This window comes from Callithrix jacchus, chromosome 1 (assembly GCF_049354715.1).
Source record: "Callithrix jacchus isolate 240 chromosome 1, calJac240_pri, whole genome shotgun sequence".
NCBI classification, from domain to species: domain Eukaryota; kingdom Metazoa; phylum Chordata; class Mammalia; order Primates; family Cebidae; genus Callithrix; species Callithrix jacchus.
Window position 1 is genome coordinate 87,475,843 of NC_133502.1, and position 14,983 is coordinate 87,490,825.

Below are 14,983 nucleotides of genomic sequence, written 5' to 3' on the forward strand. Positions count from 1 at the left end.
AGTCTCCTAAGGAGTTGTCTCAGAGCCCACACTCTTAGTCCTTCCATGGCTGTCCAAGTTACTAAGCTGCTTCATGATCTTACCAACCTTTCTAATTCTGCAAAGCAGCAGTCAGTCACTACTCCGGACTCATGGCCAATGGTGCCTCACCTTGACCATCACGGCTAACTCAAAGGCCCTGCTACAATTATCCTTTTTCTTTTTTTCTCAGCTAATTATTCTGGTCTTAGGATTCTGCCCTCTTTAGAGTGACAATTGCATTCAATGGCTTTTTTGCAAAGGTGAGCATCTGTAAAACTGACAATGGAAAGGTCATTCTCATGGCAAAGAAAAGAGTTTTATGTTTATGATCTTTTATGTCCTTTCTATAATACCATTTTTCTTCTCTTACATTTGAAAGGAACTTGGAACAAGAAGTCAAGCTTTAAAACAAAAGTTATTAACATCCAAAATGGTGCTTCTGTTACAGAAGCAAGCTATTTAGGTCCTTAACTGGTTCATATTCCATTTTCGTGGAGGTTATATGACATTGACTTGAAATGAAGGAAAATCAGTGTTCATGTCTAATATCTTAAAAAAATTTTTTAAATCACTAAAACTGGAAATAATGTACATGTGTCACATATATGTATGTATGTATATCATAGACCAAAACTGACACAACATCACATTTTTAAAATGCAGTTCATGGTACCAATAATATTATAAATTGCTAGAGACCTTTTTGTTGGTAATATTATGAACAGCTAGAGACCTTTTTGTTGGTAAGAAGATGAAGAATTATTAAGTGAGTAAGGCCAGTGATTTTTTTGTTTGTTTACTCAAAAGTCAAAAAAGTTTTTATTCTCTGATATATAAAACCAAGGAAATTTTAATACATGATATGACAGTTTTGTTTAAAAGGAAGAAGTGGCAGAAGTACAGTCCTGTGTAGAAAAATACACTCAAGTAGTTGTTCCAAGCAGTTTGTAATTTCTAAAATTATGAATAGCACACAATTCTCAGAGAAAGCCTTATTTCTTTAAAAAAAAAAATCACATTTGCTTAAAAACTTAAAATGTGATAAAAAATATAACTTTCCTTCTTGACAGCAAACCTTTATATAACAGACATTCAGTAATCAGCAATAACTTAGTAAAAGAACATTTCCTTTGTGAGAGTAACAGCATTAGTTTTAGTTCCACAAAAAACACTTCTGGCTGCTGGAGCACCGAACAACATGCCTTTCCAGTTTGTCAGAGAGCAAGTCTGGCAGGATGTGGATCCTCACTGGAGAGGTCACCGGAGGCATCTTTGGTCTTCTCTGTACTTAAGAACAAAGGGCCAGCAATCCATTGCATACAAATAACATCAAACACAGATGCGGGAATTCACAAGTCCTTAGAAACAGCTATTTCTTACAAATAAGTAGCATTCAAGAAGAAAATAATTTGCTTTTCACTTAATAATCAGAAACAATGAAAATGCTGAGATGCAGTTTTCCCTGTTAGCAGCCTCATGTTGACGAAGTCAGGACAGTTCTGCCACTGACCAGCAGGTGGTGCTGGGCCACAAGGAGAAACAGCAGGATGTGCGTGGCTCCGACAACCTAGAAAAATATTTTTACCTGTATCTGTATGAAAGATTTGGTCAAAGTTCTCGAATTATGAATGTAACATTTCATTCCCAACATTCAAGCAAAACACATTATATAAAATTTAATTTTATCAAATATGAACTTTTGAAATTACTAAATGTATAAATGTTGCTGGAAGAACATAGAGTGAGGATGAATTTAGTATTTGTTAAAAATCACTGAGTTCCACATGACTTATTATAGTTAAAAATAAGAACTGCCAGTGACCATCTAATCTAGAAATGAAAATTAGCATGTTTTAATTGTGACTTCCAAAAAGCAATGTCTGTTTCAAAAACAAAGATGAGAACTCACATGCAAAGGACTGCGCTGATCAAAGCCCTTGCTGGAGGTGTGTGATGCTTATCCTTCATTTCCACTGAAAACATTTCAGAAATTGCCCTCAGAGTCAGTCAATCCACAGAAAAAGACTGGTTGTCATCTCAGAGGCGACAGAGGCTTTGATCCCGAATGGGACGGCTGGGCCCTGCCTTCCAGTCCAGCAGAGCCACTGCTTTCCAACATGGATTCCCCCTTGAGGCTGAATGGGTCACCTGTGTGAGTCACAAAAACAGCCCCTGGCCGGGTGTGGTGGCTCACACCTGTAATCCTAGCACTTTGGGAGGCCAAGGTGGGTGGATCACCTTAAGTCAGGAGTTGGAGAAGAGCCTGGCCAACATGGTGAAACCCCATCTCTACTAAAAATACAAAAATTAGCTGGGTGTGGTGGCACGTGTCCGTGGTCCCAGCTCCTCCAGAGGCTGAGGCAGGAGAATCACTGGAACCCAGGAGGAGGAGGTTGCAGTGAGTCGAGACTGCGCCACTGCACTCCAGCCTGGACAGAGCAAGACTTTGTGTCTCAAAACAAAACAAAAAACAGCCCTGGGGATAATATCACAGCTGTTGGAGATCTCCTGCCCCAGCTGAATTATGACTATGAACAGTGTGAAAATCTGGAATTCATCTCCATGGTTGTACCTATGACAGGTTTGCGTGCATTCATTCATTTTTTTTTTTTTTTCCTCTTGAGACAGTCTCGCTCTGTCACCCAGGCTGGAATGCAGTGGCACAATCTCAGCTCACTGCAACCTCCGCCTCCTGACTAGCTGGGATTTACAGACATCCTCCACCACACCTGGCCAATTTCCGTACCTCCAGTAGAGAAGGGGTTATCAGCACAGTCCTCACCTGCAAGTCAGAGCAGAAAGCACAGTGAGAATGCTGAGGCATATTTTGCATGGGCTAAGTTAAAATGTGAATTTGATACTTTAAAAAATTAATTTTAAAGCTTCATTTTAAAAACAAAGTATTTTTGTAAAATTTTAAAAGCATTTTTTGCGTTTGGTCAGACCTTTCCTATCGCTTTGCAGAGGCGCTAGGACCTGCACTCAGGCCTGGTACAGAGTGTGTCTGCAGGCGTTCATTTTAAGTTCTGTGAAGAAATTCTATAAAAATAGGCAATATTTGTGTTTTCTATCCAGAAGTGGAAATAAAGAGCAGCGTTTTTGTGGTCACAAAAACAAAATAGGAGGTGACGCAGTCTGCAGGTCCTGTCCCTGTCCTTACCTGGGAAGAGGAGCTAAGATTTGGGGGGGGCCTCTCCGGAGTCTAGAGCGTGACTGCGGGCCCTTGCTCCTCCACAACGCCTGGCGGCAATGCCAGGCTGTGACGCGGGTCGGTCCACAGGGAGCTGAGCAGCCGCTGGAGGCTGCCATCCAGGGCCAGGTCCCGCTGCAACCGCTGTGCCAGGCCCGCTCCATTGACCCGGGAGAGGCTGCCTGCAGGCGCGCCTGGGGCCTGGGCGGACCGCGCAGGCTCCAGCATGCCCTCGATGACGACGTCATTGTCCTCGTCGCTCTCCGCCTCGTCGGGGTGGAAGTTCTGCAGGATGCGCGGGGTAGGGGGACCTCCGAGGCCTGCGATGCTGTCCGAGGGCGGCCCCGAGCTGCCCAGGGCGCGGCCGACACGCACCACGTTGTTGCGCTGGTTGGCGGGCTTGAAGGTGACGATGAGGTTGTGGCTGTTGGCGATCATCATGTCCGTGACCTGGTCCAGCGTCTTCCCGGCCACCTCAATGCCGTTCACCTCCAGGACCTCTCATTCACGGCCAGCAGCCCAGTACTCTCCGCCAGGCCCCCGGGTACCACGCGTGAGATGAAGATGCCCGGCACCTTCTCCAGCACATGCGGGGTCACGCGCACGCACCATCGCGGATGCAGAAACCCAGTGGCTTCTCACAGCCGTCCCGGTGCAGCCGCACTCGCCGGTGCGTCTCGGGGACCAGGTCCACGTCGATGATGGACGACACCGGGCGGAAGTCGAGCGGGAGGCCAATGTCCAGGTGTGCGCCGCCGGGGTCCCTCGTGGCGCAGCGCGCCCAGGGCCCGCCTCCGCCTGCAGAGTGAGCCCACGCCAAGGCTGCCACGCCTGGCCCCCTCTCGTTTCTGGATGAAGACCCTGTGCAGGGGATTTGCACTAGAAACTGCCTTGCAGAAGTTGTCATCGTTGTTGATGGGCAGCAGGTCTCCGTGCACATCTGCATAGCCAATAGTCGCATCACTGTTGGAGATATGGTGGGTGTGCACAACCAGCTTGTAGAAATCTTCAAACTTCCAGGGCTTATGACTGTCCAGAGAGAACCTTCGGAATTCCGCCCCAAACTTGCTCTTGACTTCCACCGCGCTGCAGTCGTAGAATCGCAAGGTCTGAGACTTGTGGTGAAAACTCCAGTTCATGGTTTCGGCCCCGGTGAGCCTCGCCATCGCCCTCGCTCCTCAGGGGCCGCAGAGACTCCCGGGGGCGGCGGTCCCAGGCACCGGCCCGGTCCCTGCTCGCTCGGCCACCGGGCTGCTCCCGGAGCTGCGGGCCCGAGCTGGCCAGTGATTTTTTTTTAATTTTAAAGGTCGTAGTCTATATATTTTGAGAGGTGAATTTTGGCTATTATGATTTCTAATTTATTTTTATAAATAAAATATGTTTTATTTTTCATAGACATAATTCTCCGTCATTTTCTCTTATGATGATTTTAGTATTTGTATATTGGCATATTAATCTCTACCTTGGACAGTTCTTTTTCTTATTCCTGTAAACTAGTTTTTCAAACATGTCTAATTAGTACTCCTAGAATATTTGACAAATGATGGAGGCAGACAGTTTGAGGTTTTAAATTTAGTCATATGGCAGTCCTTAATTTTTGGTATCTATTAAATACACTCATCAAATTTTGACGTCTCAATGACAAAGTATTAAAACAAAATTAATTTACACATAACTCCCATCTTTCTACCCCCACAAAGTGCAGAAATTGATGGTACTAGGTAATAATAGGTGGCCGAATTGGACTAAAATTCTTTCTACATTAGTACAGTAGCCCTTTAAACGCTAAGGATTTAATTCCTCCAGCTCCCTGGTATATTACTTTTTAACACTTGCTGTTAATTTTAATGAAAATGATTGAAAGTAATATTCACTAAATGTTTTGGAAATTTTCCAATCTGTGTTAATACTTAATTAAAATGTGCCGGAGGCACTTAACATTACACTGATGGTTGTTTGGTTTTGCATAGGACTAAGAAAAATTGTAAATAACAGCAATGCCTTTGGGCAAAGAGGCTGAAAATTACAAATCTAAGATTAATAAAAATGACCTTTATGTACAAATGTTACTGTCAAAGGTAAAAACAATGAGTTATTTGCTAGTTATGAAAAATAAACAAAAAATCAGAAGTGCTCCCATATTCCACTCTTATTTTCTATGTCTTGACCTTTTACTTCTTTTTGGTATGGAAGGCATTTGCAATGTACCAAATTTTGTTCTCACTTGTAGTGTTCTATTTGTATCTAATTTCCATAGTTTTGAGTTCAAAATATTTATCTACTTGACAACATACTGAAAAGTTTCCTTTTAGGCCTTCTGTAATATAGCCATTTTGAGATTTATCTGACCAAATGTTACATAAATTGAGTTGTGATGAATTGTGAATTATGCTTCAGTGACAGAGAATTAAGATAAATTAAAGGGTACATCTAAGTTGAGGATTATTTTACATCCATTCAGCATTGTGTACATAATCACAATTCAGTTTATTATTATATCTCATATGTAAGGTATTAGGCAGCAACATGGCTAATTTTTTTTTTAAAAGGTCTCTGTTCTCAATAATCTTATTGTTAATTGGGTAAACAACATATATATACTGAACTAGGGAATCAGCTAAAGTATTTAAAAGCAGCACAAACCTAGTAATTTAAATTAGAGGCAAACTTTGTTCCTGACTTTTTATTTATAGCTATGAAAAGAATTATTTTAATCACTAACAAATCACTGAAAATAGTATTAAGAAATCTGAAGCACACCAATTCTGCAGGACTTCCTTTTTTTGAAATAATAAAAGGTTTTATTTTCTTATTTTTTATTTATTTACCTTTTATTACACTTTAATTTCTAGAGTACATGTGCAGATCATGCAGGATTTTTACATAGGTATATGTGGGGGTCCGGCACGTCTGCCGGGGGGTTTCCGACCAGCGGAGAGCCTCAGCCCCACTCAAGTGTTCTTAACTTGGAAGAGGGAGTGCGCGGAAGAAAAGATAGATAGAGAGCAAGGTCTGGAGGACTGCTAGGCAATGCTGGAGCAAGAAGTGCCAAGACAGCAAGTTTATTGTGCAAACTACAGGTTATATACCCTTCAGGGTTTGAGGAGTGACGTACATTCTATTGTATCTTGAAATAAAATCAAGAACAAAACATTACAAGAAAAGGGGTACAGAAAGTATGACTCTTAATCAAAGGGTGTACAGCACAGGGACAATAAAGCTTGCAAAAAGGGGATCATAAATCTAAACATGTGTTTTTCTAAAATCAGTTAAGCAAGCAAGTAAGATTGTTAATAAGGTATAGCTGGACCTTTCTAAATGTCATTCTAACTTTGCCTATTCATATAGGATCATATGCAAACAATATGATTGAGTTAGCAGAGGTAAATGAAGTCATACAGTTATTGTGCAGAGAAGGAACTAGGAGGCACACAATGTCTACTCATACAATGTCTCATTAGACCACAAGGCCTGAGCTCAGCCATTCTGTTGCAAATGTCAGAGGCAAAGATTGATGTTTATAAAATCAATATAGTGGCTCAAGCCTGTAATCCCAGCACTTTGGGAGGCCGAGGCGGGTGGATCATGAGGTCAAGAGATCGAGACCATCCTGGTCAACAAGGTGAAACCCCATCTCTACTCAAAATACAAAAAAATTAGCTGGGCACGATGGCATGTGCCTGTAATCCCAGCTACTCAGGAGGCTGAGGCAGGAGAATTGCCTGAACCCAGGAGGCAGAGGTTGTGGTGAGCCAAGATCGCGCATTGCACTCCAGCCTGGGTAACAAGAGCAAACTCCATCTCAAAAAAAAAAGAGAGAGAGAGAATTTTTAGCATAAAGGGCTGTTGAATTTTGTCAAAGGCCTTCTCTGAATTTATTGAGATAATCATGTGGTTTTTTTTCTTTGGTTCTGTTTATGTGATGGATTGATGGATTACGTTTATAGATTAAACCAGCCTTGCATCCCAGGGATGAGGCCGACTTGATCGTGATGGATAAGCTTTTTGATGTACTGTTAGATTCTGTTTGCTAGTATAAGACTTTCTTAGTTAATTCACACAGGTAGCCTCCCATTCAAATATTAAAGTTACCAAAGTGTATTTTTATTGTAGACACCTACTACTTACTAACTTTATTAGAAGCCTTAGGAACTTTTTTCTGAATGATACTATATACTCATTTAATTAGAAATGTTGGTTCATTTGAGAAATCAGAGCTCTTTTTAGCACATCTTTTGTGTAAAGCACAATTGTAGTTACAATAGAATATAAAATTTTATACAAGGCACTTGGGAAAGTATCTACAAAGATTCAGACAATCTAAAAGGGCACATATGCTCTGAGTTTTTCCTGAAATAACCACAAATGACATGAACAAATGTGTATAAAAAATAAAAAGGTATGTTAAAACATTGACTTTATGATTTAGCTCCACAGAGGCCGAAAGTAGTCGGTGCACTATTTGCACAGAGCTCTTATCTACTTCCAGTCCAACTACATTCATTAATTCAAAAAACAAGTCTTGATCTCATACATTTCAGATTAATGAACCATGAATTCTATATCACAATACTCTTTTAGCTTCTCTACCACCTCTGATCCTGCTTACTCTGTTTCTTCTACTTAAGCGCTTGTCTCCTTGATACTCTCAAACCTTCAATGAAGGCCATCTGTAAGCTTCTGCAGTCCTTGTCTTATTTCCTATTATTCTGTCCATAACTTTTATAAAGAATCAATTATCATCTATTCACAAATGGGCACAATCCTCTATTTCCAACTCTGTGTCCTCTCCCAAGCATTAAATTGATATTTTGCCTCCCTTTCACTCTGGCCCCTAGACATCTCTACCTGTACTTAACAATTCTTAGACAAACCTTATTCAATGTCTCTCTTTAAGAGTTCCTTACTTTTTATGCTTTCTTCTCATGCCTCAGTATCATTCAGTGTCCCTATTGCTCTGCCACAAAAGCTCAGGTTTGATGCCTTTTTAAAAATCACCTAATTGTACCCTCAAAGAAGAAGTAAAGACCCTCTTCCCTCAAAGCCCTTCAAAACCAGGCTATATTATCACTATTTGTCTACATAAGTTTCCTCTTAATTTTCTTATTTCTATTTATAGCACCCATTTCCTCATCTTCCAACTTCACAACTTTGAATAAACATGTTTTTTATTCCTCTTCCTTATCTTCACATTTAGTTATGTACTTAAAATGATAGCTTTTCACCTGAAAAATCATCTGATTGGATACTTGCTTTTGAAATTTCATATCCTCTTTCTCAAGCAGAAGATGCCTTTTCCTTCCTCTAAACCTCACCAAACAAGATCCTTTATTATTATTTGTCTTCAAGTATTATATTCTTAAATTTTATTCTTCTGGAGATAATAATGGCACCTTCTTCATCTGAGTATCTACCACAGTAACACCAAACAGTGAACACTAAATTATTTTTATATTATCATCGTCTTCCTCATAATAATTATCATCACCATCAGCACCACCATCATCATGATCGTCATCACATTCATCATTATTATCATATGCCTTTCATTTGCTTGTTTATAGGTCTTTCAAAGAATTTTCAAATGTTTACTTGTTAAAAAGGGTAACATTTTGGGTAAAAATGTTACTTATTAACATTTTTAATCAGATTATTCATTTTTCAGAGATGAAGAATAGCCTAGGTACTTAGAAATATGTAATAATAAAATGTTTCCTGAATTTAAGGTGTTTAAATTTCACAAAAACGAGTATGGAAAAAACATGCTTATGAGCTTTCTGATAGGATTTGTAAACATGGCTTAATTTTCAGTAATTCTTTGCCAATACTCCTTGACGTGTGTAAATTTTCTCTTCTAAATTTCTCTAACAAGTCACCTAAGGTGAAGGTATACTAATTCAGGTATAATAACATAAATAAAAGTAAAAATCTCCTTATAACCTTTTTATAAGCCCTCAAATCCTCCCACTGAGCCTGAGTTAGTAAAAAAAAAAAAATTACTCATTTGAAACTACAGTCAAATAAGTACAGTACAAATAAGACTGTGTTAATGTTATGTCTTACCATTTAGAAAGATAGGTGTTATTGTTTTCTGTTTGTATCCAAGGAAACAAAAAACATCAAAAATTTTAAACATTTGGAGCTACATTCAAATTAAAGTTTAGTTTTTTTTTTTTGAGATGGAATTTCGCTCTTGTTACCCAGGCTGGAGTGCAATGGTGTGATCTCCGCTCACCTCCACCTCCTGGGTTCAGGCAATTCTCCTACCTCAGCCTCCCGAGTAGCTGGAATTACAGGCACGTGTCACCATGCCCAGCTAATTTTTTGTACTTTTAGTAGAGACGGGGTTTCACCTCGTTGACCAGGATGGTCTCGATCTCTTGACCTTGTGATCCACCCGCCTCGGCCTCCCAAAGTGCTGGGATTACAGGCATGAACCACCGCGCCCGGCCAAAGTTTAGTTTTTAATTCTCTCTAAATCCTCAGTGGCCAAAGAAACCAAATGTTAAGCAAAACAAAATTAAAGCTAACATAAAAATTAAAATGTAGGCCAGACGCGGTGGCTCACACCTGTAATCCCAGCACTTTGGGAGGCTGAGTTGGGCAGATCACTTGAGGTCAGGAGTTCCACACCAGCCTGGCCAACATGGTAAAACTCCATCTCTACTAAAGATACAAAAAATTAGCTGGGCATGGTGGCATGTGATTGTAATCCCAGCTACTCGGGAGGCTGAGGCAGGAGAATCACTGGAATCCTGGGAGGTGGAGGTTGCAGTGAGCTGAAGTTCACACCATTGCACTCCAGCCTGGGTGATGAGCAAAACTCCATTTCCAAAAAAAAAAAAAAAAATTTAATACAAAAATTTATTTATGTAATTAATGTACAACATAATAAAAATCCTGGACTTTTTAACCTCTTTGCAATGTCTGGATTAAATACATAAGATGTGACTTTTAATATGATGACCAAATACCTCCCTTCAAAGCAGATAAAGAGTTGTCAGTAATCAAATATTAGTTGAGTACACAAATCTATATAGTAACAGGTGTTTGAGATTCAGTAGTTAGCCATGCAATTTCAATTAAAGGATGCTACCTAAAATTTCATTATATAGGAAGAAATGACAAATGTGAATTTTGTGTCATATCAGAAATAGCAATGGCAATAAACACAGCTTTAAGAAGCATCTAAACTCCTGATGCTCCAAAGCTTCCTTATTTGCTTAAGAATTTAAACAGCAAGCTTTTACTATAATTACTCTTGCTCCAAATTTATGTCCAACATAAAATAAAAATTCTTTTATGCATTATAATTCATTGACCTATGCCTTTAAGCATTTAGGCCTCATGTAATACATCCTCCAAGCCATTGAGTTAGGTAAAATATATTCAGAGATCTTGAAGATAAACAAGATGGAACTCCTAAGACCTATTGGGTACTCATTCTGCAAGTTATCCTGGCTCAGTATCAATGAAAATGGTAATTTTTATCACAACATAAATATACTCTTAATCATTTCATGATATTCAGTCTAAATTCTATTTTCATCATGTCAATACATTTTAAATCTACCTTGAAAGATTAAAAAAAATGGCTTTTGCTTATATATGAAACAATGACCATCCTGTCTGCTGACTAAATCAAATCACTTCAGGCTGTAAGGTCAGGAGGTCTTGACAGAGTTGGAGTCAGGAATCTTGAAGTCAAAAATTCATACACTCAAATCAAATACTTAATTCTTTTTGTTGACCCTGAAAAGTTAAATAAATAAGGTCATAAAGAATTAAAGTAAACATAGTAGTGTTAAATTGTGCTGTCATTTTTAATATGTCTTTGACAGAAGCTGAATCATTAGGTTTTGAAATCATATTGACTTATAATTTATTTTAGAACCTACTTAATTAATATTCATAAGCATCTCTTTTTGTCTTTTGTTTCTAAAATTAATATAATTCTAAAACTGGAACTCTTATGTTTGCCTAAGAGTTTAAATCTGTGTTATTTTAACTTTTGCAAAATCAAGTGGAGAACTATATAGCTAACTATCCAAACAAATAAAGCAAAATCAGTTTTCAAAACTTTTATCTAATGAATAAGCGAAAAAGAAGTTTCAGACAAAAAAATGTATAATGTATAGGTGATACTTTCAGTTCTTATTTCAAAGGTCTAAAACTTGGTATGGTGCTTAGAATCAAGTAGGAGGGTAGGTAGAATAATGCCCCCCAACAGATGTCCATCTTTTAATCCCTGGAACCTGTAAATACATTATGTTACATAGCAAGGGGTATTTAAGGCTGCAGCTGGAATTAAGGTAACCAATCAGATGACCTTAAAATAAGGAGCTTATTCTGGTAATAACTAAGATTATTCTGACCCAATGTAAAATCAAGGTTCCTTATGTATAAAAGAAAAGAGCAGGAGAGTCAATGTCAAAGTTTTATAGCATAAGAAAGACTCCATTAGCTATTGAGTGGCTATTGAGCTCTTGGGTCACTATGATCCAAGAAACTGAGCTGCCTCTAGGTGCTGAAAAAGTCAAAGAAATGAATTATTACCTCGATCAGCAGTCTCCAGACTTTTCTGCACCATGGACAAGTTTCATGGAAGACAACTTTTCCACAAACGGGGGTGGGGGTATGGTTTCTGGTTGAAACAGTTCCACCTCAGATCATCAGGCATTACTTAGATTGTTATGTGGAGCGTGCAACCTAGATCCCTCACATGTGCAATTCACAATAGGGTTCACACTCCTATGAGAATCAAATGCTGCTACTGATCTGACAGGAGCTAGAGCTCAGGCATTAATGCTGGCTGGCCTGCCACTCACCTCTTATATGTGGCCGGAGTTGGGGACCCCTGCCCTACAGCCTTCAGAAGAAACACATTCCTCCCACCCACTCAATTTTAATACACTGACACACATTTCATACTTCTAACATCAAGAACTATAAGATAAATTTGTGTTAAGTCCCCAGGTTTGTGGTAGTTTGTTACAGCAGCAAGAAGAAACTAATACAAACACATTTCGTAAATATATTACTAGTAGCACCTGTTGGTTTATTGATAGCAGCACTCCTAATACCTAACACAGTACCTGGCACTGGATGAAATGACTACATTTAACTGATTACCAGATTTAACTTTCATAGTAGAACACTGAACCACACAGACACAATATATTGAGTTCACACTTCGTGATTCCTATGTAAGTCACATGTATAGTACAAGGAGTTTGGAATAAGAAAAGAAGATAAGATTTGGTCCTGCATTTTATGTTTTTTTTTTCACAGAGACAATAAAGTTTCACATGGAAACAAAACAAGTAAATAATATTACAATGGCATATACCTATAAATAACAATGCTGAAGCAATGTTACTGAAATATCACCAAGGTAAGGAGAGTCAGGACTAAATTTGTGGGAAAAATAGAACATTATTTCAAAAAATTTCTTAGAATTACGAAAGCTAAAATGAAATTTAGACTCTTCATTTTTAACAGAGGTCAGCTAAACACTAATGGTAATTAATAATATCTTCTAAAATGAACCTTTAAAATTGGTATAGTTAGCTACATAATAGAAGTAATATTTTTGTCACTGCTAATTATGAGGCATATTTCTCCTTAGAAATATATGTGGCTTCCTATTTCATAGTCAATCTGCAATGAAAATGCATGGATTGATAATAAATAAAATTTCTATTTATTAGTTTGTCACTATATATAGATGGCACTATTTTACTACCCTCAAATAATGCAGTGGAGGAAAGAGTCAGTAGTCAGGAATCGTAAAGAAAAATGTTTCCTGTCATTCTTTTTTACAACTAACCAAGCAAAATTAAAGTTAACATATTGAATTTCAGGGCAGGGAAGGGGAGTAAAATTATACTCCTCACAAAAGTAATAGTTGTGTAGAACAGAAATATAATTAGAAACACTAGAATACATCTTAGGCATTCTGCTGGCCTCAGACACCTGAATAAAAATAAGACATTAGAAAAGATGAATATATAAACCTCCTACCATACTGAAAATTATAGAAAACATGTTGTTTGTTTTTGTGTTGTATTTAAACACATCTTAGTCAAACTGTACCTGTGTTGAGATTGCTTAAAGAGCCAAGTTGTGTTTTATAGAGTCCTCCAACATTTTATGGGTCCTATATAGAATTTATTAAAATTCCCCAAGTAAATAAGAAAGCTTTGTCTTGGTCTGTTCTAGGTTTCTTTAGTATCCACAAAAGGTCATTATTTCTAAGAAAAAGGTCAAACTAACTAAAGAGATTCCAAATCCATTATGATGGGTTAAATTGATAAAATCAAAGGATTATTTCTTTAACTCTGAAGTGCTGACAAGTATAAACTAATTGAAATTAGGAGACCAGTTTAAGTGGAGTATGAAGGGAGCATGAGAAAGTAAAAGCAGATTTTAACATAAAATGATACATTTCATTAAAGCAATAGACGGCATGCCAAGCTTACTCATGAGCATAGATGCAAATGTCAAGGTTTTAGAGAGCTAAATTCATTACATAGGAAATATAGTACACCATGATCAATTCAGTAATACAAGGGTGGTTTAATATGTAGTGGTTTTTTAGCTTCTTAGCAAATTAAAGAAGAATATTGAATGATCATCTCAATCTTTATAAAAAATAATACAATTCAATACCAATTCATTATGAAAGTTTTCACAAAGTATAAACTAGCAATAATGAAAAAGAGCTTAGAGAAAGTGTTATCTTCCTAAAAGCAGACCTTTTAAAACAAAATATGGTAAAGACGTACATTATAATTGCTTCTATTTAACATATGTTTGGAAGTCTTACCACGGTAAAGAAAGAATAAAATAAAATTATTAGAATTGTTAAACAGTATAAGAATTATTATCCACATAATAATAATTCTAGATGCTAGAATTGCTACTTTGAAGCATCAAAATCATTATAGAAAATAATGTAGAAATAAGTTTAACAATATGCCTAAATACGTAACATCAATATACTCCAAAAAAGTTAAATTCTGAATACAAGTAGGAAACACAGAGTATAATAATTATTCTTCATCATCACCATATCTATCATATATCATCACTATCAAGTGTAAAGCACTTGAGAAATTTCTAAGAAAACATGTAATTGCTATTTAAAAATATAAAATTTTATTAAAATACATTTAAAATGTCTCAAATGATAGCTCATTCTCATGGACTGTGAGATCTATAAGTTTATGTATAGATTCAATATATGAATCAAAGTTAAACTTTTTTAGAAACTGACAAGTTAATTCTGAAATTTATTCCTTAAAAAAGGCCAAAAATGGGACTTAAACAAAATAATTTATCTACATGGAAGTTAATCCATGGTGAAAAAATTAGAACATTGGCTGCCTCATGGAATGATGCACAAATTAACATGGAGGAAAGCATCAGAGAACTTTCTGGAAGGATGGTGATGTTCTATAAGTTGATAGCCATTTGAGTCATGCAACAGGTGTATGGGTATAGTAAAACTCATGAAGCGGTACACATATGGTTTGTGCACTCACTGCAAATTTTTACTTAGAAAAACTTACCTAAATTTATTTTGAACTCAAACATTAATCTAGCTGATAATAATAATTATCTGAGGTTTCTGGTGTCAAAATGTACTGATATCTTCAACTGAGTTAGAACAATTGGAAGATAAGATGAATTGATGGATAGAGTTCAGTGGCACAATCTCGGCTCACTGCAACCTGTTCACCTCCCAGGTTCAAGCAATTCTCCTGCCTC

The 14,983-nt window shown here is 37.6% G+C and overlaps 1 pseudogene; it reads right to left on the reverse strand.

The window, feature by feature from the left end:
- Positions 1-884: 884 nt before the first annotated feature.
- LOC100414873 (partitioning defective 6 homolog gamma pseudogene) lies at positions 885-4,439 on the reverse strand (annotated as a pseudogene).
- Positions 4,440-14,983: the final 10,544 nt, after the last annotated feature.